The sequence below is a fragment of the Callorhinus ursinus genome, unplaced genomic scaffold (assembly GCF_003265705.2).
Source record: "Callorhinus ursinus isolate GAN/ISIS: 27379988/994484 unplaced genomic scaffold, GSC_fseal_2.0 scaffold58, whole genome shotgun sequence".
Lineage (NCBI taxonomy): Eukaryota > Metazoa > Chordata > Mammalia > Carnivora > Otariidae > Callorhinus > Callorhinus ursinus.
Window position 1 is genome coordinate 3047633 of NW_027397120.1, and position 25387 is coordinate 3073019.

A 25387-nucleotide genomic window follows, 5' to 3' on the forward strand; every position below is an offset into this window, starting at 1 on the left:
CACAAATATCACCCAGTGCTAACACTTAATTCTGGTGAGAACGTGCATGTGTGTGATGCACTATATTTTTCTTTTCTCTTTTTGTATTTCTTAAGATGTTCTTTCACAAATTACTTTGAATAAGGAGCACATAGGCTTCATGGTACAACCCAAGGTCTGCAATGAGAGCTGTGCCTGGCTCTGTCCGTGCAAGTCCTAGATGCTTTGCACAGAGCAGCTCAGGGAGTCCCCGCACAGTCCCCTGAGGCAGGAAGGGTCATCTGCTCTGGAGACAAGGAGGCCAGGTGTCTGGCTGAGGCCACGCCGCAGGTCGGTGCTGAGGGCAGGGCTTGCCCCTTGGCTGAGGGGCTCCGAAGCTCCTGTCCACATAGTTTTGCTTGCCTCATGCTCTCTATATTGAAAACAGTCTCTTAGAATAATTTTTAAAATGGAGTCTGAGTGCTAACTCACGTTTCTTTGGTAGCTTCTTTGAACTTAATTCAGATGTCCCCTATGTTATTTGAGGTAGAAAATGTCATGTGTTGATTTTCAAGTTTCTTTAAAACATGTTACAAAGCTTTACTAGGATTGCATTTTTCTTTTCCACAGTTTGCCTTTATTTTGTGGGTGAAGTGACTTTTATGTTTCAACGATGATGACAAGGTCACCGTGCTGTTGCCCCCATATCCAGTCACACTGACTCAGCCATCTGCCTAGGACGGCCCCCCCCCCTGTCTACACAGGTCCTCCTCCCAGACCCCTGGAGGGGTTGCTGCTGGTAGCTCTGTTAACCTCCTATGGCCCTGAGGCAGGTGCTCTCATCCATTTTGGAGATGAGGAAGTGGGTCCTAAAACCAAATGGTGTAGCTGAGTGAGGTTTGCACTGGGCTTGAAGGGGAGGCAGGGAGGGTACATCACAGGGAGAGTGCCCAGAGCTGGGCAGAACTCCCTGGCACCCATACGGGTTTGGGGCGCATCTGCAGGGTCAGTTTGAACTGATTTTAATGACCTTTGAAAACTTCAGGAGCTCTGGCCACCATGATGCCACCATGTGCTTGGCCAATCGGGCTCTGTGAGGTATGTGAGGGTCCTGAGGGGCTGGGAGGACCACTGAGCATCCCCTTCCTGTTCCTGGGCCCTGCGCCCACAGATTCCAAAGGTCCGTCTTTCCCAGCTCAGAGTCCACCACCCACCACCTGGTTCTGAACCGCCCTGAGTGTCTCCTCTGTCTTGATGACTCTCTCCTGGGTGAGAGCCTCGTGTGCAGGCTGAGAAAGCACAGAACACCTACCATGAGGTTTAAACTCACTCCTAATTTTATCACCAATGGTCCCTATCTAAGTGTTGCTATGTTTGCCTCTTTCTCAGCTTTGGTCCTGAGCAAAGTCCTCAAAGTCTAAAAACCCAGACTCATCCCAGCTGAGGGAATGATCTCCCTCCCAGAATTGGAAATGGCACGTACTACATGTGGCCTGAGGAAGACTTGTCACTCTGGCAGCAGAAAACCCAAACAACCAAGGCCGACTGCTAAGTCAGAAACTGTCTTTGGGGGCGCCTGGGTGGCTCAGCTGTCTGAGCACCCAACTCTTGGTTTCAGTTCAGGTCATGATCTTGTGTTCGTGGGATTGGGCCCTGCCTTGGGCTCTGCTGGGAGTCCTCCTGAGATGCTCTCTCGCCCTCTGCCCCTTCCCTGCTCATGTTTGCTCTCTCTCTCAAATGAATGGATAAATCTTAAAAAAAAAAAAAAAAAAGGAAAAAAAAGAAACTGTCTTTGGCTGCAATGTGAGCCGGGATGCCTCTGCAGGTTCCCTGCCTGGACCCGCCTGCGTGACAACGGGGTGCCTGAGCATCTTCCAGGAGCTGGGGAATAGCAGATCCCCGGGCAGGGCCCCTGACCCCAACATGGGGAGATCTGGACCTGCCCGCTGTGTTGCACACCAAGCTCGGGGAGTCACTGCCCGGCCTGGAGGGCACGCTCAGCACATGGGAAAGAAACAAGCAGCAAAGACAGAACACAGTGTGGAGGAGAGGGAGCTCCCACCCGCTGGGCTTCCTGCCCCACTGGCCACTGGTGGGTGGGGCCAGGGTGGGGGCACAGCCATTCTAGCCCTGACCTAGCCCCATTGTCCTACGGCATTGAGACAAATCATGTTGCACTGGAGGGGAGGCAGTGGGACCAGAAAGCCAGCCACCAGCCTTGAGCACAAACTCTTCTGGGCTTCTAAGGCAACAACAAGGACAGTTTGATGTATAACCCCATGGTCGGGAGGAAGGAAGCACGCTTGTTCTTTAGGAGCAACTGTCTTATTTCCCTGGAGCTAAATCAGAAAAAATACTTCCAGTGGATCTTTATGGGGGGGCGGTAGGGAACATCCCTGACTTGGGGCACCAGAGGCCAAGGCCAGGGTGTTGTAATATGAATGCATGAAGGCATGTCTCCAGGAGCCAGGGTGATGTGGCCACCGTGTCAGTGATCTCAGCTGATGTAGGGACAGGAGTTAGAGAAAGTGGGTTTCTCTCTCTCTCCATTCCCTTTGCCCTCCCCCAGCTTTGTGGGGATCTGCTGGCTTTGCAGTGGGGGTGCCTGGGTGTCTGGGTTGCTCATTGAGGGGAGATCAAGGTCCTTGAGAAAGACTACAGGTTGCAGAGCTGTGGGCCCTGCTGGAGCACTAAGGCAATCTTTGGAAGGGCTGGGCTCCTGGAGGCCCTGGGTCTCTCCCATGTCGGGCTGCTTCCCCATCATGCACCCAGGCCCTTCGTGCCTTGACAGACTCTCAGACATCCTGAGCCAACACTCGGGATGAGCAAGAGCCGACTGCCTTTATTCCATATGCAATAGTAATGACGTTAACAAAATATCAATGGTGAGCTCTTAGGTGCAAGCAGGATTTCTCTGGCACATGGCCTTGATGGCCTCTGATCCCCACGATGACACCACGGGCCCATCCCAGCCTTGTCCCCACTTTACAGATGAGAACAGCAAGCCAGAGAAGCTGCAGAATGCACACACTGGCTGCTCCCGGCACCCACCTGGATCTCAGCTGGAGTCTGGGCCGATTTCAGAGTCGCGTAGCGACAAGCCAGGTGGCCTTCCTCTGTGCAGGCACCTGGGTAAGGATGCGCGGGCCCTTCCTTGTGCTCAGAAAGCTGTAGTGCCTGTTGTTTAGAATGCAGAGCATTAAGGTGTACAGACACACAGCTGGGTGGGGTCTCACATGGCCTACCTCCCCCCGCCCCTGCAAAGGTAAGGGGACACCCCCTGGGAGATGGAACTGCCTCTCAGGGAGACCTTAGGCCCCACGCAGTGCACCTCGGGGCCATTGTTTCAAGCTCATGAGAGGGGCTGGAGCAGGTGGGGCCTGGCGCCTCCAGAAACACGGCCAGCCCCCTGCAGTGGGGGCTGGCAGTGGGCACCACCCGTGGCTCACACGGAGATGGCAGCTGTACATATTTAAAAGGAGCATGGCCGGCTTCCTATCTGAAGGATGTTTCCCCGGAGAGACCACCACCATTTGATCTATTTTTGATTAAAATGTAAAAATTAAAAATTAAATCAAATGGTAGTAGAACTCCTTGGGGAAAACACACTTCAGTTATGAAGTATTCCCTACAGTAACCTTGAGACTCTTACAGCATCATTGTCTCATCCGTAGGTGGTCTTTTTATGACACACATAATTAAAATGAATTGCAGTGAGAACCACCAAATGCCTCCTTCAGAGGTGTGGACTGTGGGCTGGCGCTTCTGGAACAGGTCCTGGTCGGGGAGGCGCCAGGCGGAGGGGACAGATGGGGCTGCCCAGCCAGGACGGAACCCTTCCCCCTGCCCGTCCCTAGTGCCGCCTCATCCCGCCCACATCAGCCAAGGATCTTACCTGCTTCTCCTGCCCAAACAGCCGATGCGCATTTCGAGTCATGTCACCAAAGTAGGCGCAACTGGATTTGCTAGGAAAATGTGTTTGCAGAATCTAATCTGCAGCTTATTTGTATCAGGCTGCTTTGTCAGTCTGCCTTGGAAATGGGAAAGCACCTTTGAGAGGTAGAGGGTGGCTGTCTCGAATTTGCATCCCCGACCCCACGGCTGACGGATATGCGGCACGCTGGTTTGATGGGATGTGACCTTCTGAGTCACGACTTCATCTCCATTAGCGTGGGGTGTGGCTGGACATGCCGTGGCTGCCTAATGACAATTTCTGGTCTGCATTCATTTTTTGAAACCTCTGCTTCGGATGAAAATGCCACAGAATAACAGCATTTCTGGACTAAAGATCTTTTTTATTTTTTAAGATTTTATTTATTTATTTATTTGACAGAGACATAGCGAGAGAGGGAACACAAGCGGGGGAGTGGGAGAGGGAGAAACAGGCTTCCCGCAGAGCAGGGAGCCCGATGGGGGGCTCGATCCCAGGACCCTGGGATCATGACCTGAGCCGAAGGCAGCCGCTTAACTGACTGAGCCACCCAGGCGCCCCTAAAGATCTTAAGCTTTAGACAGCTACCAGCAACGCTGTGCCATGGTTTCTAGGCAAACAAACCTGCAAGGGTGCCAGGCCCAGAGGTGCCGATCCAGGGTTGGAGGCACAGGGGCTGTGCTGGCCCCATCTCGGAGCACATTCATGTGGGGTCCCCACCTTTCTGATTACCTGCTGGTTTCAGCCTGCCAATATGTGACACGTGGTGATCTGTTCTCAAAAGTTGTGGCAGCCAGTGACAGGTGTAATGATTTGGGATGGAAGTCCTCTGATGAGCATGGGAGAGCAGGCCGCAGCACAACCCCCGGGCAGGACAGAAGAAGCCTCCCCCAGAACCTGCCCTGCTGGGAAGCACCTTCATGGTCTCCAGTGGCCAAGCCTAGGCCCGAAGATCAAGCTGGTCCCTGCCCTCCAGGGAAACCCAACTCCCTGGGTCCAGTCCAAAACTTTCTTCAGGGGTGGGTCTTATTCACCTCCACGGGCCCTTGGGCCCTGGCCGTGGCTCTGTGGGAGCCATCATCACAGCAGGTGTGACCATCTCCCACTAAGCTCAAGCTCCTGAGGGGAGAGAGCTGCAGGTAAGAGCTGGGTGCCTGCAGTCTGCAGGCTGAGAGGTGCTGGTCACGGGAGGCCCTGGGAGCTCTGCCCCTCACATGGCTGATGTGCCGTTGGGTGCTACAGACTACGAGGGCCCGCTGGGCTGGGTGCCCGTGAGCCCCAACGCTCAGAGTTTCAAATCTATCATGTGCAAACTAAAAAACTGCCCACCATCTACAAGCTGCAAGCAGGTCCTCCCTGCAGGAGGCTGAGCTCTGCACTGCCCTGGGGCGTCAGTCCTTCCTTTTGGTTTAAGCAGTGGGTGGACGGATGCCCTGGTTATGAAGAGGCAGGGCTCAAGCGTCCCCTAGTTCAGAGGCAAGGAGTTGTGGGGTCTTCTGGAAGATCACAAGTCTCAGCTGCTCAGGGACCCAGAAAGCAAAGGGCAACACAGGGGCTTTCTCCCACATGCACATGGGACCCAGCACTTGTTATAAATGACATCTTTTTAAAAATCTTTTCCAGTGGTATTTCCTGTGGCTGGTATTTGGGAGGAGTTTTAGGTCTTTATAGATGTGTTTGATCTGGCCGGCTGATAACACCTTCTTACTCGTTTTTAATACTTTCTTTTTTTTTCAAGATTTTTAAAAAATTTTTTTTAAAAATTTTTTATTCATTTGACAGAGACACAGCGAGAGAGGGAAAACAAGCAGGGGGAGTGAGAGAGGGAGAAGCAGGCTTCCCACTGAGCAGGGAGTCCGATGAGGGGCTCGATCCCAGGACCCTGGGATCATGACCTGAGCCAAAGGCAGACGTTTGACACCTGAGCTGCCCAGGTGCCCCCCGTTTTTAATATTTTAACAAATTAATTCTCCTGGATTTTCTAAGAATACCAACATGTTTATAATGATAACTGATTTTGGTTTAAGTATATTGGCCCCTCAACTCCCTTGTTTATTTATTTTTTACTATTGGCGGTGCTTTCAAAAACTTTGTGTTGTGCGAGATTCAAATCTGCTTACATGTAGAGCTGGAGACTGGGCTCCCCCGTGCATCGTCCAGCTTCATCAAGTGCTGACTCAGCCCGTCTTGCTGCTTCTCACTCTGTGAGGACTTCTGTCCTGGGGTGGACGAAGCAAAACCAAGGCATTGTTTTATGTCATCCTAAAGACTCCAGCATGTATCTTTAGCAGGTGAGGATATCTTGGCCGCACTTTTAACTTCCCTACATCTCACAAAACAGTGACTCCCTCGTATCATCTGACACCATTCACACTCACTTTTCCTCCAGGTGATGAGGTCTGCCCTCCTTCCTTCCTAGACCTTCTTCCGTGGCTGGTTTCCTGCCTGCCACACCAGTTAGACGTAGGCTTTCTACATCTGGTTGGAGTGATGAAGACGGCGTGTGCCTCTGAGTAGTTATGGGTCTGAGAAGGCAGGAGCAGATACAGAACAGAGTGGATTTCAGGCATTTGGGATGAGGGGGCAGCACAGCCCCGGGGAGAGCGGAGGGGGGCCAGCGCTGAAGGAGTCTCCGTGCTGAGGGGCTGGTTTGGGCGGCTTGGGCAGCTCCAAGGAGAAGTGCCAAGAGGCTCCAAGGCTTCAGCCTGAAACACACCAGCCCTGAGACACACAGGGCCAAGACTGTTCTAGAAAACGGAGAGTAAAATGGATCACAGATTTGCTTCTGAAAAAATGAGCTGAAGAAAGCACTTAACCCATTTATAAAACTCTTCTAAGAATGTAGATTCAATCCCAAGTAGCAGAGTTTTTGTTTTCTAATATATTTCCTTTGTCAGTTAACGTAGTTCCATCCAGACTGCTCTGAGTAGCTAACACTTGCAGACTTGCAGAATGATCTTTCCATCGACCTGGCGACTACACAGTGTCTGACTTAGCACAAACCCTGGTCCGGCCCCGAAACCCAGGCAGTGCTCTATCTCATGTCTTCCTCCACCCCACCCCCTACCCGGATGCCCACAACACTCTGCCTGGTGGGGTGTGTGTGTGTGTGTGTGTGTGTGTGTGTGTGTGTGTGTATGCATGCATGTGAGTATGCATCAGCGCAGATCTGGCTCATCATTTTAAGACAAACAATAATTCTCATAGCCAGTATACTATTGATAGACACTGAGGTTGCTCTTGAATTTTGCCTATGGCAAAAATGCTAAAATTCATACGCTAGAGTATGCAAATCTAATCTAGATAGCTTACTATCAAATTAGCAAGAATTCTTTTTAAAAGCATAATACTTAGTGCTGGTGAAGATGTGGAAAAGGCACTCAGTCACTCTTGGTAGCTGTAAACGGTGTTACGATCATTTTGGATGACAATTTGGTAAAATCTATTAATATGTAAAATGTTCCTGCTCTTTGGTTAATTTGTGGCTTTCCTGGGAAGTGAGTCTATGTATAGATTTGTGCCCAAAGGTGCCTTTTGAGCCTTGCTCCCCAGACCTCCGAAAGGACCTCCTGAGCCCAGACTGTGTATGTGGAAACTTTGGCGTCCCGAGAGGCTTCAGCATGTGGAGCCGTGTGTGCTCGGAGGTGAGAGCACCGGCATGTAGGGGTTTGCTGCTTCACATTCTGTCTCCAGCACAGCTTCTCCCAGGCAAGATGTCAGCTCAGGAGCGCTGTCTCTTTCCAAGTAAAACCGATGTCGCAGACTGCCCTTCAGGGGTCAGAAGGAGGTGATGCCATTTGGGTCCGTGCAGCACCTTTCACCCACCTCAGAGGTCTGGGGGTGGCTGTGGGGTCCTCACCAAGGCTTAGCATCCCTTTGTGTGTTGGCTCCTGCCCAGGAGTGTTCCCCTGAGGAAGGGGGCCTGCACAGTTCCCCAAAGCCCCCCTAGCCCTCAGTGCCCCCCAAACGCTGGGCCTCCTGCTTCACCACAGTGGCCTCTGCATGCTGTTCCTTTGAGTAAGGTGCGGGACGGGGCAGGGCAGGGGAGAATCACCAGAGGCCTTTAATGCTGTCTTATTTCTCTTTGGAAGAATAAGAATTGTAAGAATTTGACACCACTACTTGGTGTCCGTGAACCAAATGACCCACTGCCTCAGCTGCTTTGTCAAAGGGGCCTTGACATGGCCTTCACCTTGGAGAGAGTCAAATGTTCACACGTGCCTTGCATGGCAGACAAGCAGATGTTAGGATGCAGTTATGGGAGCTCTGTGGGCTGCTTGGCAAGCTGCTGGCTGGCACAAGGGCATCTCTAGCCCAATAGGGAGTGGGGTCTGGGGCCCCTGACCCCAGGCCTGCTGATGCTGCTGGCAGCCAGATTTCCCAGCATTCCCTTAAAGAGGTGGCACCCAGGCTCAGACTGCTCCAGCCGCAGCTCCTGGCATCCCCACAGACACGTCCACTCTCATAATCATCCCAGGAGAAGGGAGAGGGGCAGAGGACCGGGCGTTCCTTCCTGGGGCACCCTCACAGCCTACCGTTGGCTTTGGAGCCAGCGTCCCCTGGCAGGCCAGTCTCTTATCCCAAACCCCATGCCCTCGATGCTGTGCACTTTGCCACATCTGTCACTGGATCATGCCATTAGCTCTCTGGGGACAGCAATTCATGGTCATCCCAAGTGCCTGTACCCACACAAAATAGGGTATGAGAAGCCATGAGGTTTCTTAGAGGTAAAGAGGCATCCTTATCGCCCGCGGTTTACGAATGAGACAACAGGCCCAGGTTGTAAGCTGCCTTGAGGGCCCAGTCATATGGGACAGAGCAGCACTGGTCGGGGCTTCTGTCTCCATTCCTGGCTACTAGGTGAGCAACTCTCCCAATCTGTCTGTGACTGAGGGTCTCCAGGGACACATGATTTTTGGTGCTAACATGGGGACGTTCCAGGCAAACTGGCAGCAGTTACTCACTGTGCCCAGCCTCTCCCAGGCTTCTCCTGGGTCCTCCCTGCCAGCCGGGACCCTGTCTCCGAGCTCAGAACCCGGCGGTTCATGGCTTCCTTCCGGGTTGCCTCACCGGCCTCCTCCCCCTGTGGACGCCTATCACGGGAGAGCGCACATGGTTGATGCTCAGTGGTTGTGTCCCAAGGAGCACTGAATGGGCGGCGGGCAGGGCCTGCAGATGATAGTCAGGAGGGCAGCCTAGTGCCAACCTTGTGAACTGGGCAGTCCGAGGCCAGGGCGGGGGGGCGGGGAGGGACTGGGGCTGTGGCTGGGCACCCTCCAGGCCCTGGACCTCGCCCATACCTCCTGATTGCCCTGGCTGGTCTTTGCATCCCATCATTTAAATTGAACAAATGGTAATGAAGAAAATAATCCCCCCGAATCATTTTCCTCCCAGCCTACATGCCTGTGTCCAGAGGCCAAGTCTGGAGGAAATGTTAACACGGGCTAATGAAGACCTTGACTGTGACTTGAAGGACCACCCTGCTGGGGCAGAATCCTGGGCAGGAGATGGCAGCCAGCAGATAGATGCACGCTCCTGACTGACTTAGAACAGAAGTGGGGGGGCCTGTGGCCAAAGTCGAGGGGCCGGTGATCTTTCCTAAACCTGTTATTCTCTAGTGAATGTATTTCTCTTCCCGTGACCACATGCAACTGAGGATTTATCCCCAATCAACAAATGAGAAGTTCTGAGCCAGAAACCTGAGTCCGTGCTGGTCCTCCACCTGGGGCACTCCCGCCACCCGCTGGCCCGGACATCTGGGGACCCATGTCATCCTGCTCTGCCCATACCTGCTGGAAGCCGGGGCTGCATGTTTCTCCCTGTCACCAAAGAATTAAAGACAACATCTCGGGTAGGAAGCTATTGTGGAGGGTGGAAGTTTCTTGAGAGGCAAATAAATTGGATTTAAGTATATTACAGTCATAATCTTTCTCTGCCTCTCTCCAGACGGTCTCTGTACATGGAGAAATGAGAATGTATTCGCAGACAAAGCGTGACCTGAGGGAGAAGCCTGCCGGAATCTGGATTTTCAATAACATAAGACAATAAAGCTTAGACTTCTAACCTGCTGCAATATGGTCAGAGTATAAAGAGCTTAGCTCCTAATAAAAGGGCAGGGCTTCCCCTCATATCTGAAGATCCGGACCCCCCAGAAGGACACTTCATAAAGATCGTAACGGGTTAGCCTGGATCACACAGACACGAGGCCTTGTTGACCGATTGTCTGACAGTTGTCACCTATGGATCTGATATTAATAAGTCCCGTGTTGATTTCCTCGGGGTATTTTTGTCCCTGTAATTGCACATCTTCCTGTTGTGACCCTACACTGGGTGGCATGTTGCATGCACGTTGCACCCTTTTTTCTGGGGTTTGCCCACCGTGATATGGCACCTCCCTGAGGGGGGGGATGAACTGGCAGCAGCTGGACAGTGGCAAGGGTGAGCTTGTAGAACATAGGACAGAGCCACCTGAGCCACCTGCTTCTCCCTGGGAGCTCGAGTACTCTGACACCTTCCACAGGAGGGGAGCAGGTGAAATTCAGTATCGTCAGCCATCCTTCTGTGAATTTGTTTGCCTCTCAGAGACTTTGCCAGGGGATTAATGGGTTGCCAGGTGGTTCCCCTGACAGCATAATTGAGGCAAAGTACGTGAATCTACTGCATGAATATAATTGCATGAATGAAGCTGAGGGACAGTAGCAGAGCTTGGTTAAAAATCTCTGACACATAAAATGCCACTGAGCCAGCAACAGAGCAGTGGAGAATTGGACCAGCCAGCAGCCCCTCTGGCTATCCATCCTCTCCCATGGTGCCGATGGCATTGCCCTGACTCCTTCCGTTTCCACCCAGACTTTCTGGTGGCCCCAAGGCAGGTCCATGCCATGCTCTGCAGTATCATCTGCACTTTAAAATGACATCGAGGCCAAGTATTCCAGAACATTTCAATTCTGTTCACTCCAGGTACTGCTTTATTCCTCTGGCTGCACCTCAGAAGAGCCCACCCCTCTCATGTGGGACACATCTCTGCAGAAGTTTTCATTTCTGGTGTGTCCCCAGTGGGGAGAGGCAAGTGTGGGATGCTGGATGCCCTGGGACAGAACTGTAGACTCTGCTAGGCACCTTCCTTCTCTGGGAAGCCTGCCCTGGTCCATGTGGAGGACGACAAAGGAAAGCACACACTGAGGTAAGGCACATACCTGTGTGCAGCCATACAGAACACCTTCTGTAGTGATTTACACCAATCAGGGAGCCGTGTCTGTTTCTCCCTTTGATTGTCAAATCAAAGACCATTGAAATGTGGCATATTCACAGCAACACACAGCCATGGGGAGGCTGATGGTGAGAAAGGGGCCACCCCTCAGGTAAAGTGCTGGATAGGGTGTCAGGGGGGCTTGGAGAGGAAACTGCCCACCTCCGGGCCAGACTCTTGGGGCTGCTGGGAGCTGATGCTGAGCCACAGACCAGCCCCACAAAAACCATCTGGTGCCCTCCATCCAGTATGGGAACTGACCCTACGGATGCTTATGGTCCTGTGACAGGATGTCTTGGGGTCTGTGGGTGGTGCCCATGACCTGTTGATCTTGGAAGACCAGAGCCCAAGACCCAAAGTCGGTTCCTGGTCAGACGGGCCTGATGTTGGAGGTTGGTATCAGACATGCTGCTCATTAGCTCCATGATTATATCTTCCTGAGCCTCAGGTTTCTCATCAGAATATGGTAACGACATGGGTGCCATTGAGTTTATCAACTGAATTAATCACAGCCTTTTAAGAGAGGGTGGTCCTCAGCTTTTACAGGGCAGTGTTACAGGATTATTTTCCTCCCAAATTCATATGTTGGAGTCCTAACCTCCAGTACCTCTGATTATGACTGTATTTGGAGATAGAGTCTTTAAAGGTAATTAAGGTTAAATGAGATCATAGGGTGGGCCCTAATCCAATGTAACTGTTGTCCATATAAGAATAGGAGATCAGGACATGGGCACAGAAGGAAAACTGTGAAGAGATAGGGAAACAATGGCCATCTACATACCAAGGAGAGAGGCCTCAGGAGAAACCAAATGTGCTGACACCTTGAGTTTGGACTTCTTCCAACCACAACTGTGAGAAATTAGATTTCTGTTGTTTAGGCTACATAGTATGTGGTATTTTGTTATTGTATCCTGGGCAAACTAATGAAGACAGGTTTGCTCACAGCTGCCTCTGCCCTTAGCCCAGAGAGAGTTGGTCTTTTATTCGTGCTCAGAGGCCTCTGAGCTTTGTGACAGGTGGGCAAAACACTGGTGTGTTAGAAACAAGCCTGAGGGAAACTCCTATGGACCTAGCCCTCTTGTAAATAAACTCTACAAACTCTGGACCAAAACAAACAACCGAACAAAAAACAGATCTACCCAAGTCTCTGGTCAACCCCTAACTACACATGCTTTTAGGCAGATTCAGAGCAGTTAAAATAAAAGCAGATCTGAACTATGATTTGATCTGACACGAAAGAGACAGAGTTTGCAGTTTAAGTTTGGTCAAAACAAAAACAAAAACAAAACAAAAAAATCAACGTTCTCTGGAGGATTAAAACAGCTTACTAAAACAAAAAATCAACATTCTCTAGAGGATTAAAACAGCCCAGAATCTCTGCAACATAACATTCCCAATACACAACATTCCAGGATACAATCTAAACTTGCTTGAAAATGTGATCCAGACTCAAGAGAAAAGTCAGTCAACTGAGAACAATCCTAGATGATCTCAAGATGTTGGAATTAAGAAGACAAGGATTTTTAAGGAGATATTATAATTGTATTAGATGAAATAAAATATGCTGGCAGTAAAAGAAGAGAGTAGAAATCTCAGCTAAGAAATAGAAATTATGAGAAAAATGAAATAGAAATTCTAGAACTGAAAAAATGTAATCGCTAAAACTAAAAATTCAGTGGATTGGCTTATTACTAGAATGGAGACCACAGATGAAAGAGTCAGCCGACTTGAATATAAAAAGTATCAATGTCCAATCTGAAGAAGAGAGAGAAAATAGATTGGAAATAATGAACAGAGTGTCGGGAAAACTATCAGAAGTTCTAATATATGCGCAATTTGCATCCCAAGTGAAGCAACAGAGAATGTAGCAGAAAAAGTATCTAAAGATATAGAAGCCAAAAAATTTCCTAAATTTGGTGAACACATAAATTTTAGTTTCAAAAGCTCAGTGAACCCTAAGGAGGATAAATATATATAAAACCACATCTAAGCCTCCTAATCAAACCGCTGAAAATCAAAAGAAAGAGAAAAGCTTTAAGGTAGTCAGAAAAAAACTATATACATTGTACCTGGAGGAAGATGATTTGGAAATACTGCAGACTTCTCGTCCAAAACTATGGAGGCCAAAAGGCAGTGGAACAACATCTCCAAAATGCTTACAGAAAAACCTGCCCACCTAGGATTCTATAATAAGGGACAGTATCCTTCAAAAATGAAAATATTTTCAGATTAAAGAACACATAGAAAATGTGTTGTTATTCATGAGAAATGCTAAAAGAAGTTACTTGAAGGGAGGTGATAACAGTTGGAAATTCAGTTTTTAAGGGATTAGTGAAGAGTATCAAAACTGGGAAATATGTGAATAAACATAAAAGACTTCAAAAACCTTAATTTCTTTAAAATACATAAGACTGTTAAAAAGTTACAACATTGTTTTCTGGAGTTTATTATGTATGTGGATATCATACCCATGACAACCATAGCATGAAGGACTAGGGAGCAAATGGACCCATACAGTTAGAGATTTTCTACATTTTACATATGATGGAACAGTATCAACTCTAAGTAGACTGAAAAGGTAACGTTGTATATTATGGATATTTTAATCCCTAAGCAACCACTAATAGTATAATGTAAAGAGATATAGCTAAAACACAGTAGCTTAATTAAAATGGAATTTTAAACAATATTCAAATAATCCAGAAGAAAGCAGAAAATGAGGAACAGAGGAGCATGAAACAGATGGAACAAACAGAAAACAAATAATAAAGTAGCATACCTAAATCCAACCATATCACAAATTACATTAAATATTAGTGAACTGAGTATACCACTTACAAGGCACAGATCGTCAGAATGGATTTTGAAAAGCAAAACCCACATCTTATACTCATTAGGAGGCTACAGTAAGAAAAAGCAGAAAATAACATGTGTTGGCAAAGGTGTGGAGAAATCGGAACCCTTTGCACATATTAGTGGGAATGTAAAATAGTACAGCTGGTATATAAGCCAGTATGACAATTCCTCAAAAATTAAAAAATAAAATTACCATATGATCCAGCAATTCCATTTCTGAGAACATACCCAAAGAAAAAGCAAGCAAAAAGAAAGCATGGACATGAAGAGACATTTGTACATACATCTGTTCATTAAAGGACTAGTCACAGTAGCCAAAACATGGCAGCAATCCAGATGTCCATCTGTGGATGAACAGATACAGAAAATGTGGTAAATCCATGCAATGGAATATTAGCCTTAAAAGGAAGGAAATTCTGAAGCAGGCTACAATATGTATGAACCTCAAAGACATTATGCCAAGTGAAGTAAGCCAGCCAGTCACAAAAAGACAAATACTGGATGATTCCACTTATGTGCGTTACATAGCATAGTCAAACTCATAGAGATGAAAGTATAATGGTAGTTTCAAGGGGTTGGAAGTAGTGGTGGGGGTGGAGAAATAGGAGTTGTGTAGTGGGTATAGAATTTCAGTTTTGCAAGATGAAAACATTCTGGAGATTGGTTGCAGAACAATGCAGATATATTTTAAAATGGTAATTTACACTTAAAGATGGTAATGGTACATTTAAGGTGGTAAATTTTATGTGTATTTTACCACAATTAAAAATAAAAATTAAAAATAGCAAGACCCAGCTGGAGTAGTTATTTTAAATATATTACTTTAAAATAGTCATTTTAACTATTTTAGTTAAATATAAACCCAGCCTATCTGGGTTTATGAAAACCCAGATAGGCTGAGCATAAATACCTGGAAAAAAGGTATATCATGCAACCAGTAAGCATAAGAACACTGGAATGGCTACATTAAAATCAGACAAAATAGACCTCCAGACAGAGAATATTAAGAGATAAAGAGGGACATTTCATAGTGATAAAATGGTCAATTCATCAGGAAAACATAGTAATTATAAATGTGTATGTACCTAATAAGTAAAAATTCTATAATCTTAGAGACTTTTAACAGCCATTTCTCAGCACGTGATAGAAATAGAGAAATAATTTCAGTTAAAATATGAGTGATATGAGAACATTATCAACTACCTTGATCTAGTTGATATTTCTACCATACCTGCAACTTCAGAATACATGGTATGTTCTGCAAGATGGATGACCACACACTGGACCACATCTCCACAAGTCTTACTAAATTTAAGGAACTGGATTAATGCAGAGGATGTACACTGACAAGTATGGAGTGAGATTAGGTATAAAGAGCAGGAAGATATCTAGGAAAACCCCCGTGGTAAACAGAGTGATGTATAAACCCACCACCCCAAGTTGTCCATGTCCTAATTCCTGGAATTGTGAGTGTGGGCCATGAATACATTAGGTTACTTGAAAAGAGAAATTCAGATTACAGATGGAATTACGGTTGCCAATCTGCTGACTTTAGGGTAGGGAGATGATCCTGGATTGTCTGAGTGGGCCTGGTATCCTCACCAAGGTCCTGCGAAGTAGAAAAGGGAAGCTGAAAAGGAAGTCAGAGTGATGTGATGTGAAGGGGACTCAATCTGCCTTTGCTGGCCTTGAGGATGGAGGAAGGAGGCCATGGCCAAGGATCATGGGCAGCCTGGAGCAGCCAGAGAAGACACACACACATGGATTCTCCCCTAGAGCCTCTGGAAAGGAGCCCAGCCCTGCAGGTATATTTTGACTGTCATCCATTGAGACCCACATTGGCCTTCTGACTTGCAGAACTGTATGATAGTTTGGGTTGTTTTAAGCCACTAAGTTTGTGGTCATTTATTACAATGGCAATAGAAAACTAAAAAAATCCTTGATTTCAATTCACCAGGGTTGTTGCAATAATTGGACTTAATTAAAGTAAAAATTAAGGAGGTTAGAAAATAAAGGGAGGTCCGTCTTGGAGGAGAGCTGGATCCATGTCCTCATGGCCTCCCTGCCCCAGCCCTGGATGCGTGTGGACACAGTGTCCGCACTGTGCACTGCGGACTGGACAAGCAATCCCCACACCCACTCTAGTGGGTTGAATAGTGTTCCCCGAAAAATTCATTTGTGCTCAGAACCTCAGAATTCAGCCTTATTTGGAAATGAGGTCTTTGCAGATGTAATCAAGGATCAAGATGAGATCCAACTGGATCAAGGCAGGCTCTAAGTCCAAGGAGAGGGTTGTTATCAGACCCAAGGAGGGACTCAGACAGAGAAGACCATCTGAAGACGGAAACAGAGTTTGGAGGGAAGAATCTGCAAATACAGGACGCCAAGTACTGTGGGAAGCCGCCAGAAGCTGGGAGGGAGTCATAAAGTGATGGAAGGACCCAACCGTGCCGACACCTTGGTTTTGGACTTCCGACCTCCAGAGCTGTAAGAGGATCCATTTCTCTTGGTTTAAGTCACCCAACTGGTGACAGCCTGTTGTGGCAGCTGCAGGTCACTAATACGCCCAGAGTGTGGGTCCTTGGAACCATTACAGCCAGAAGCAGGAGCTCAAAGGCTCCAGGGAACACTTGGCGAAAGGACCAACTGACAGGAGTTGGGCCCCGGGAATCAGACCTGCTTCCTTCTTGGGCTCCTCTGGATTCATTCTGCCCCCGTGAGACTCCTGAAGCAAGAGGGGTCTCCCCTCACCTCCTGGGCACTGGCCCAGGCCCTGAGAGCTGCTCCTTCTGGGGCCTCACACCTGCTGTGATAAATACCATCACGGCCGCACCCCCTCAGAGCCCTGCAGTCACCCAGGCCTCAGGACGTGGCCGTGTGGCCTCTGGGCCCACACCCTGGCTGGCAAGGCTTGCCCAGAACCCGCCTCTCACTCCGGCTGGGCGGTGTGTCTGGGGGGGCTGGAGAGCGATGCTGACAGGTTGCGGAGCTACCCCTCGGCAGGGCTGACCGGCCTGCGTGCCCGGCGCATGGCCCACGCTCACAGCACAGCCAGCCGAGGCTGCGGCGCCCAGCGGGGCTGGGAGGGCCTGCCCGAGGAAGGGAGTTCCTGGCATGTCAGCTGGGAGGTAGAGTCCCAGTCTTTGCTCCGGGGTCGTTGTTTCGATTTCTTTTCAAGGCGGACGATGGCATGTGAGCAGGGCAGAGTGTCACCTTTACAGGTGCCTGGCTCCTGACACCTCCTGAAGTGTCAGGCCCTAGGAGGAGACAGCTGTCATTGTGAAAATGCAGTTGTTCTCAGGACCCTGAGTCCGGGGTGCATGGGGGTCCCCCTGACTCGGGACCCTCGGGGTCTGGGAGCCATCACAGAGTGCCCAGTCCTTTCGCTCTGCTGCTCTGGGGCACAGCCTGTGGAGCTGTGTTTGGCCAAAATCGTGCCCCCAGGTGGTTGCTCACAGCCGGCTCTGCTCCCTGGAGCACCTTGGGCCTGGGTTCCTGGCCATGGGCACCTGTTCCTACTCAGTGGTCTCAGGATTCATTGGACCTTCTTTGTGGTCAACAAGCATCAGAAGTGGAGAAGGCCCCAGGCACTGTTCTCAGTGCCCAGGAGGTTGGATGGAGAGGTGGGGGACCCAGTGGATCTTGCACCCAGTCCAGGCTCCCTGGGTCACCTGCCCAGCCCCTCTGGTACATCCACTGGGTCAACAGGCCTATTTCTCATTGGTGCCCCACAAGGAAATGCTTGCATGCTGCTGACTGCCGAGTCCCTGCTCCTTTTGTATATTTCAATATGCAGAAAGAGGTTTTTATCGCCTTAATGGGGTGTCTAAATTGCCTGCCCCACCTCTTGCTGCAACAGCCAGCGCTGGAGCTCCGATCCAAACCTGAACAGTGGGATCGTTTGTGCAATTTTTTGGGAGCTGTGAAAGGAAAACATTTCAAATTAGGGAGAACATTCCAGTAATTGGGAGTGCTTGGAATCCCCAGCTTACCAACACAGCCATTCCTAAGTGCATTTTAAAAGAGAGGAAAAAATCTCCTCTGCACATCCCTTGGAATTGCCCAGGGGAGAATATGCCGCTGAGGCCTGTGGACATGTCCCAGATGCTTTGGGAGAAGGGTTTGAGGAGCTCCGAGGTCGGCACCGTCTATGTAGCATTGTCCAAGCAGTGTGCGGTGAGGAATCCCCTACCAGGCTCTGGACACAGCACAGTGTCCCCCATGCCAAAGATGTCACAGCAGCTTCCCAGTGCAAACCGATGCCACTAACTCTGAACCAACCCCCCCCTCCCGCCACCCCGCCGGAACGGGAGCTTGAGGAGCCAGGCACCTGTAAATGTGAAAGGCTCATCCTCACAGCTTTGCGGGTGGCTCTTGAAAATGTCCATGGAGACCACTGCCCTAGAAACATAGATTCTGAGACCCTTGTGCCTGTCTCGGAACATGGCAGGGTACTGATCAAGGAGTCGATTTGAAAAATTGAATTTTAAAAACCAGTAAGTAAGATCAGGGATGCTTGCTGTATATTTGTCTGCTAGGGCAGCTGAATGAAGTACCACCCACCGGAGGTCTTCAACAGGAATTTATCTTCTCCCAGTCCTGGAGGCTAGACACCCAAGATCAAGGTGTCGGCGGAGTTGGTTCTTTTTTCCTTGCTTTGCAGATGGTCGTCTGTCCGCTGTGTCCTCGCGTAGTTTGTGCTCCGAGCACACGCGTCCCTGCTGTCTCTCTTGGAAGGACTGGTCCTACTGACCACCTAGAACCTTAGTTCTCCAAAGACAGCCCCATGAGGGCTCGGCCTTCACCCTGGGCAGTATAAGGGGGCCACATTTCCATCCACAGCGCACTCTTGAATTTCGGGCTTGAATTTTGGTTACAGTTTGTGCTTTGGTTTGGTCACAGGTCCCTAGAAGAGAGCCTTCCTCCATCACTCGGTGACAGGGAGTGGAACCGATTAGCCCATTCTGAGGCTGCCTGCGTGCCGGCCCATCTTTGATCCTCACAGCACTTTGCAAGCCTGGCGGTGAGCTCCTGTTCACAGAGGGCAGCACCAGGGGGCAGGGAGCAAGGCCGTTTGCTGGCACTGGCTAGTCGTGCCAGGCTTGGAGACAACAGGCTGAGGCCCTCCCTGGCCTGCCAGCAGGGGAGACGTGTGAGGTGCTCTCATGGGCCTGGAGGTGGCGTTAAGGGACAATGCGAGGGGGCTTTCTGTGGGCACCCCTCATCTCAGTTTGCCTTTGTCACTGATCTGTGGGAGACGCTAGCAACGTTTATGCGACAGATAGAGAAGACCATGAACTTCCAGCCGCCTCTTCCGTGTGTCCTCCATCACCAGGAGCAAGAGTTTCAAGAGTGGCAACAAGTTGGTCCTATTATGAGCTAAGTATGCTCCAGAAATACGATCTATAATTGTCCAGATTTAGGGAAGTCACGGATGCGAGTGGCCGTTTCCAGCTGCCCATTCCCACAGTGAGGGTGGGGCTGGGTGCCTCAGAGAGGAGACCACCATGGGCTTTGTCCCGCGGGTGCAAGGGAGACAGCCCGGGAGGGCCGGGGTGCACCTGAGAGTCGGGTGGCACAGGGGGAGGCTGGCCGCCCTTGGGCACAGCACCCCCAGTCAGCTCACCCATCCAACGGGAGCCGAGTGTGTCCCCCATGGATTGTGAGGAGAAAGGATCCATGCAGGTGGCAAGAGTTGGGTCCAGTGTTGCTATCTGTCAAGCCCGTGGTCAACAGGAACTATTGTTCTCAAATCCCTGCTCTGCCAGCAAAGCCCCAGCGGCGGCTGCTTCGTGCACATTCAAGGTTTGTCTCTACCGAGTGCTCGCACTTGGCACCCTGTCCACGGACTGCCTCTCTGGGCTGGCGCGGAGTTGGCCGGGGCCCTGGGTGGCCTCCAGGAGCTCGCTGCAGAAGGAGGCACCCTGCAGACACAGGCACCACCATCCTCTGAGATCATTGTGATGGGGCCTTCTGCGTGGGCACAGGGAACCCTGAGGAAGGAGCTCTCTGGGCCTGTGGGTGCCGGCAGGATGCCCCCCTCCAGGACAGAGAGGGGCCCGTGGAGCATGAGGCCGAGGGAGGCTTTCGTGTGGCCGCTAGGAAGGAGCAGACCAGAGTGCAGGGTGGGCACTGGGGCCCCACAGAGGGGGACCACCCAACTAAGGGATTTCTTTCCATTGGGTGGCCCGCTGCATTAGTTTCTTGGGGCTGCCGTAACAAATTACAAATTTGGATGGCTTAAAGCAATGGAAATTTATTCTCTTTCGGAGACTGAAAGTTGGAGATCAGTGTGTAGGCAGGGTGCTTGCTCTGCAGGCTCTGGGCGGGAGCGTCCCTGTCTTTCCCTGGTTTATGGTGTTTGCAGGCATGCCTTGGGCTTGTACCTGCACACCTCTGACCTCTGCCTCCACCATCGTCCTGTGTGTTCTGTCCTCTCTTCTCCTTATAAGGACACCAGTCACTAGATTTGGGACCCACACTAATCTGGCCTAACCCTGTCCTAACTAAATACACCTGCAAAGATCTATGTCCAAATCATGTCACAGTCCACAGTTCTGGGGGGACGATTCAACCCTATCCAGAAGTTTGTCCCAGATTGTTGTGACTTTGTTGTTCATTCCCCACGTCATGCCTATAATGCCCCAAACAACATGTGGTATTTACAAGTCACAAGTGTTTTCTGGAGAAAAGTGCCGGGGAAGGGAATTCTCTTCAGGTTAACGTCTCATCTCATTCCAGCTGGCCCAGCCCTCAGATTCCCAGACAGGCTACTCAGGTTGAGTCAGCAAACCTCCTGCTCCCCCCACCTGGCAGACTTGCTCGGGCATCCCGAGGGGAGCAGGTAGAGCAACCTACCCGGGAAGGTGAGCAGGGGCTTCCTCCCCTGGGCAGGAGAGGCGCTGACCCACAGCTAAACTAAGCCCCGAGACAATGGGACCATTGGAGGCCTCCGGCCTCAGACAGGCTGCTGCCCCGGCAGGACTGAGCCCCCCGGGTGTCCCTTGCCTTTCTCACCTCAGTGCATTCACTGTGACTCGGGATCACCTGAGTTAGATCAGGCTCATGTAGTCGGACTCAGCAGGACTCATTTGCCTGTACTGGTTGGAACAAACTGGGAACCGCTGAAGCAGAAAGGGGCTTATTGAGAGACTTGGAGTTGCCCGTAAGAGCCACTGAGCCACTAGGAAAGCAAGAGCGGGCTAGATCTGGTTATGAGATCCAGGGACATGCATACCCACGGGTCCCCTGGCTGCGTCCCCACTGGCTTCACTTGGTGTTTCAGCCACTGTCTTCCTTTACTCTCCCTGCAAATTGGCTTTCTCCAAGTCCAGAATCCTCAGGGCAATGGCTCATTGGTCTGGTGTCCCCCAATCATTTGAGACCAACTGGGGACAAGGAATCACCCGCAGGAGAGCGAGGGATGGGCAGGCAAACCTGCGGAGGCCTGCTACATGCCTTAATTCCATAATGAACACTTGGCTCCAAGAATGGCATTTGGAAACCTCTAGGCTAATGTTTGTCATTTGGAAATCATTTCCCGGGCAGGGCTGGGTGAGTGCCTCTCCTGGAGCTGAAGTCAGATGCTGGCGCCATTTGGCTGACACTGTGCTGTGTTTGTGAGAGATGCTATGGCCCTGCGTCCACCAGCTTCTCTTGCAGCCTCAAGGCAGTGGTGACCAGGGAGGAAAGGAGTGGATGCTTTTCTGTAGACCTTGGAAGCCTATGCACTTGGAGGGCCCTTCCGCCTGTCTGGCCAGCTTGCTCTGAACCAGCCTGACAATTTTCCCTACTCCCTGGATTGGGGGTTCCAAATCCATGAGAGACAATGCTGGCTGTCACAGAAGTCAACCTCACATCCCTCCATGCTTTTCAAATGCAAGAGGACCCAGCCAACGCCTCAGAGCCGAGAAAGGGAGATGAGTGGAGGTGCCAGGCTCTCTGAAAGACAGCGATGGGCAGCGCAGGCTGAGAAGTGCTCTCTGAGGAACGAACGAGAAGGCTGGGTGGAAATGGACCCAGAGGACCTCTGAGAGCCGCCCAGCGCCCCTCAGTGGGGGCAGGAGCCTCAGACGGCAGCCATCTTACTCGAATCATCATAAGTGAATTGAAGAAGAGGGTTTGTTGGCTTGAACCAGAGGGTCTGGAGGTATTGATAGCTTCAGGCATGGAATGACCCACATCAGAGGGTGGCACACTTCAGCCTGAGGGCCGGATTTGTTCTTCCGCCTGTTCTTGTAAATGCATTTTTATTCTAACATAACCGCAACCATTTGTTTAAGTATTATCTGTGTCTGCCCTCCCACAATGGCAGAGTTGAGGAGTCCTGCCAAAGACCATCAGCTGGCAGAGCCTAAAATAGTTATTATCTGGCCTTTTCCACAAAAGGTTTGCTGATCCTGGCTCTAGAGCTGTGTTGCCCAATATGGTGGCCACTAGCCATGTGTGGCTCTTGTCTTTTAGATGCACGAAATGGGTCTAGTCTGAATTAGAAGGGGCTGTAAGTGTAAGCGATGCACAGTATGAAGAAAAGGATGTAAAGTAGCTCATGGCGAATTTTTGCATATTGATTGCTTAAGATGATATTTTTTAATATGTTGGGCTAAACAAAACATACTGTTAAAATTAATTTCACCTTCTGCTTCTTACACTTTTCACCTGGCTACCGGAAAATTGTCTACTGCATCTGCGGCTCGCGTTGTGTTTCTGTCAGATGGCACCGAGTTAGACAACGGATGACGTCACGCCTCCTGTCCGCCTCTCCGGTGGGCTTCCTGCACGTGGCAGACGAGATGGCTGCTAGCGCCATCCTTTCAAATTGCAAGTCACAGTCCGTTAAATGTGCCAGGAAATCAATGTAGTAGGTCATGGCCAGAGTTTAAAAAATGAAGAATAAAATCTAAAATGTTTACAGTGCCTTGCACACTACAGATGAGTATTGGCTTGCAAAATGTGTTTCAGTTGTGCGTTCTTTAGTGCATCGGGGAGTGCCTTGATCTGTAAGATGTACTATGATTTTTGTGAATAAGAAGAAGACACACAGCCAATCACACCACAATGAATGGCAGCAAACAGCAGACTCTTGAAACACCAGAATCTGTCACAACAGCTCCTTGGTGCTTTGAATTTCTCTTCCATCCTGAGAGATGTGGCCATTTCTCCTGCCTTTGGCTGCATGGCTGGGTGCACTCTGGTCCTTCCTTTTGCACGTGTCTCAGTCACCAAACAACCCCACTTCAACTATTTGTGGGAGACTTCCCTTCTTAAGTCTCATGAAACCCTTGGTGGTTGTTTTGGAAAAAAACAAGCATGTGGCCTCAAGGTCATTCTCCCTATGATGAATATTTGCTCCCCTAATATTGAGTCTGGTTTTTGTGACCTAATGCCCTGCTCTGGCATTTTTCTGCATACTCAAAAGCCTTTCATTTCAATGTGGAATCATAGCAACTCCCTGTGAAGACATTCTAACAAAAATGAAATTCAATCCATGTGGTCCCAATAGGATGGACAATCCCGGTGATGTGCAGAGGGCCCAGGGAGCTTTTGACTGCAAGAGTACATTTTTAGAGATTCTAGAAGGTTAGAATAGACAATAAGTAATGTGTAAATATGTGAGTAGTGGTCCCATGCAAAACGCATTTCCCGTTGTGGGTTGTGAAAAGCATCGAGAAGCACCAGGCACGTGGAGTGCACCCTGTGAGGAATCCCAGCCTTCCATAAGCACTTGGGGCTCAGACCTCCATGGGCTGGAGGCTGAGTCACATGCACCTTCCCCTGAAGTCAGCGGGACCCACACCACCTAGGATCCATACAGGAACAGTAGCAGCTGGGGCTGCCGAGCCTGGGCCAGGCAGACACCTTCTGTGGGGTGAGCCATGTGAATTTCAAGACTGCACCTCCTTTACTGTTCTGTTCCCGTTTCATCCTAACCTTGGCTGGAAGGAAGGTGGGATGCGGCTTGCTCATCCATTACCTCATAAGCCATGTCTTAAGTTCATTTGTTCTTTAAGTCATTCAGGAGATAGTCACTGAGCATCTACCGCGTGCAAGGCACACACGGGCTAGCACCAGAGAAGAGGAACGAACTGGGTATGGGGAGAGGGAGAAGCCCAAAGGGAAGCTGCCAATTCTGGAATGTTCTGCTAGGCATGGGGGTTAAAGAGCATCATTGGACTGAAGGCACCACAGTGAGTGGAGATCCTTTGCAGGGAGATACCAGGGTGTTAGCAATGCTATCCAGAGGGAGGAGGGAACATACAATGGATTAGTTGACCAACCAACCAACCAACCAACCAACCCATCAGCGCCCAAGTGCTATCAGAAGCCCTGTGTGCCCCACCCCAGCCCCTTCCTGCCCAGCTACCTCTTATGCTGAGTAGCAGAGGTTCGTGGGAAGGGTTGTGGGTATCTGTGCAGTAGTAGGAATGGCTCTGAGACCAACCAGCCTCCTGTCCTCTTTACTTTGTCCCCACACAACCCTGGGGCTCATGTCCCCCGTGGGACTCATCTCCCCAGTGCCCCTGCTGCCTGCAGTTTTTCCCTGCACGTAGCTAGTTGGCCCTGCAGGGTGCTGATGGCTTGGGAAGCTCACAAGTCTGGGCCAGTGGTCCACTGTGCCCTGCTCCTTGCTGTGGGAGCCACTGTGACCCCAAGCATGGACACGTCTGGGTTAACTTTGGTAGTGAAGCCTGAAAGTTCTTTGAACCGAACACATAGTTTCTCTTGGGGACACACAGAACCGGCAAAGCTTTATTTCCTGTTTCTCTTGGTTAGCAGTGGTACTTTCTGCCCCGTCCCTGGCATATTTCTGACATGCCGGCAGCCTGAATACTGCAGCTTCAAGAAGAGGCTATGGAGCTACGACACATCTTTGGTAGCAAGGGTTGAGCACACAGCTTTATAATGAGGTTGGAAAGTTTGAGGCTATGCATTTAATGAATTTTGTATTAAGATCTAACACAGCTGCTTCCATTTGCATTTCACAGCATTATTTAGAACAGATGTTTAATACTTAATGAATTGAATATTTAGATATGGTGATGCATTTGACACTTACCATTAAAGAAGAGAGCTTCAAATGCAGTGAAGTCCTCCTCAAGCAGTGGTTATGGGGTTTAGGCAGCGAACTCTCCAGATGGGCCGATGGGGAATGAAGATCTTGAAGGAGATGCCTTCCTACACCCTGGCTTCCTGTGCTGTCCCCAGGGGCTCCCTGAAGGGCCCTGCAAGCCACCTCCATCCCAACTGACTGTCAAGGTTGCTCCCGACCAACACTCCACCTCCTTCAGATGAAGCATTGGCTGAGTTTTCCTCTCCAACAGAGATTGTTCTAGAAAGGCATCCATCCCTTGTAGACCGATTCAGAAAGTTAAAACAAAGTTATGGATCTCCCA

At 50.0% G+C, this 25387-nt stretch overlaps 1 long non-coding RNA gene across 1 annotated transcript; it reads left to right on the plus strand.

Annotated features, from left to right (window-relative positions):
- Positions 1–6022: 6022 nt before the first annotated feature.
- LOC112830338 (uncharacterized) lies at positions 6023–22910 on the plus strand. Its single transcript, XR_003209892.2, has 6 exons — positions 6023–6180; positions 9508–9740; positions 9836–9966; positions 10850–11072; positions 18897–19017; positions 22708–22910. It is a non-coding gene; the product is annotated as an uncharacterized lncRNA (long non-coding RNA).
- Positions 22911–25387: the final 2477 nt, after the last annotated feature.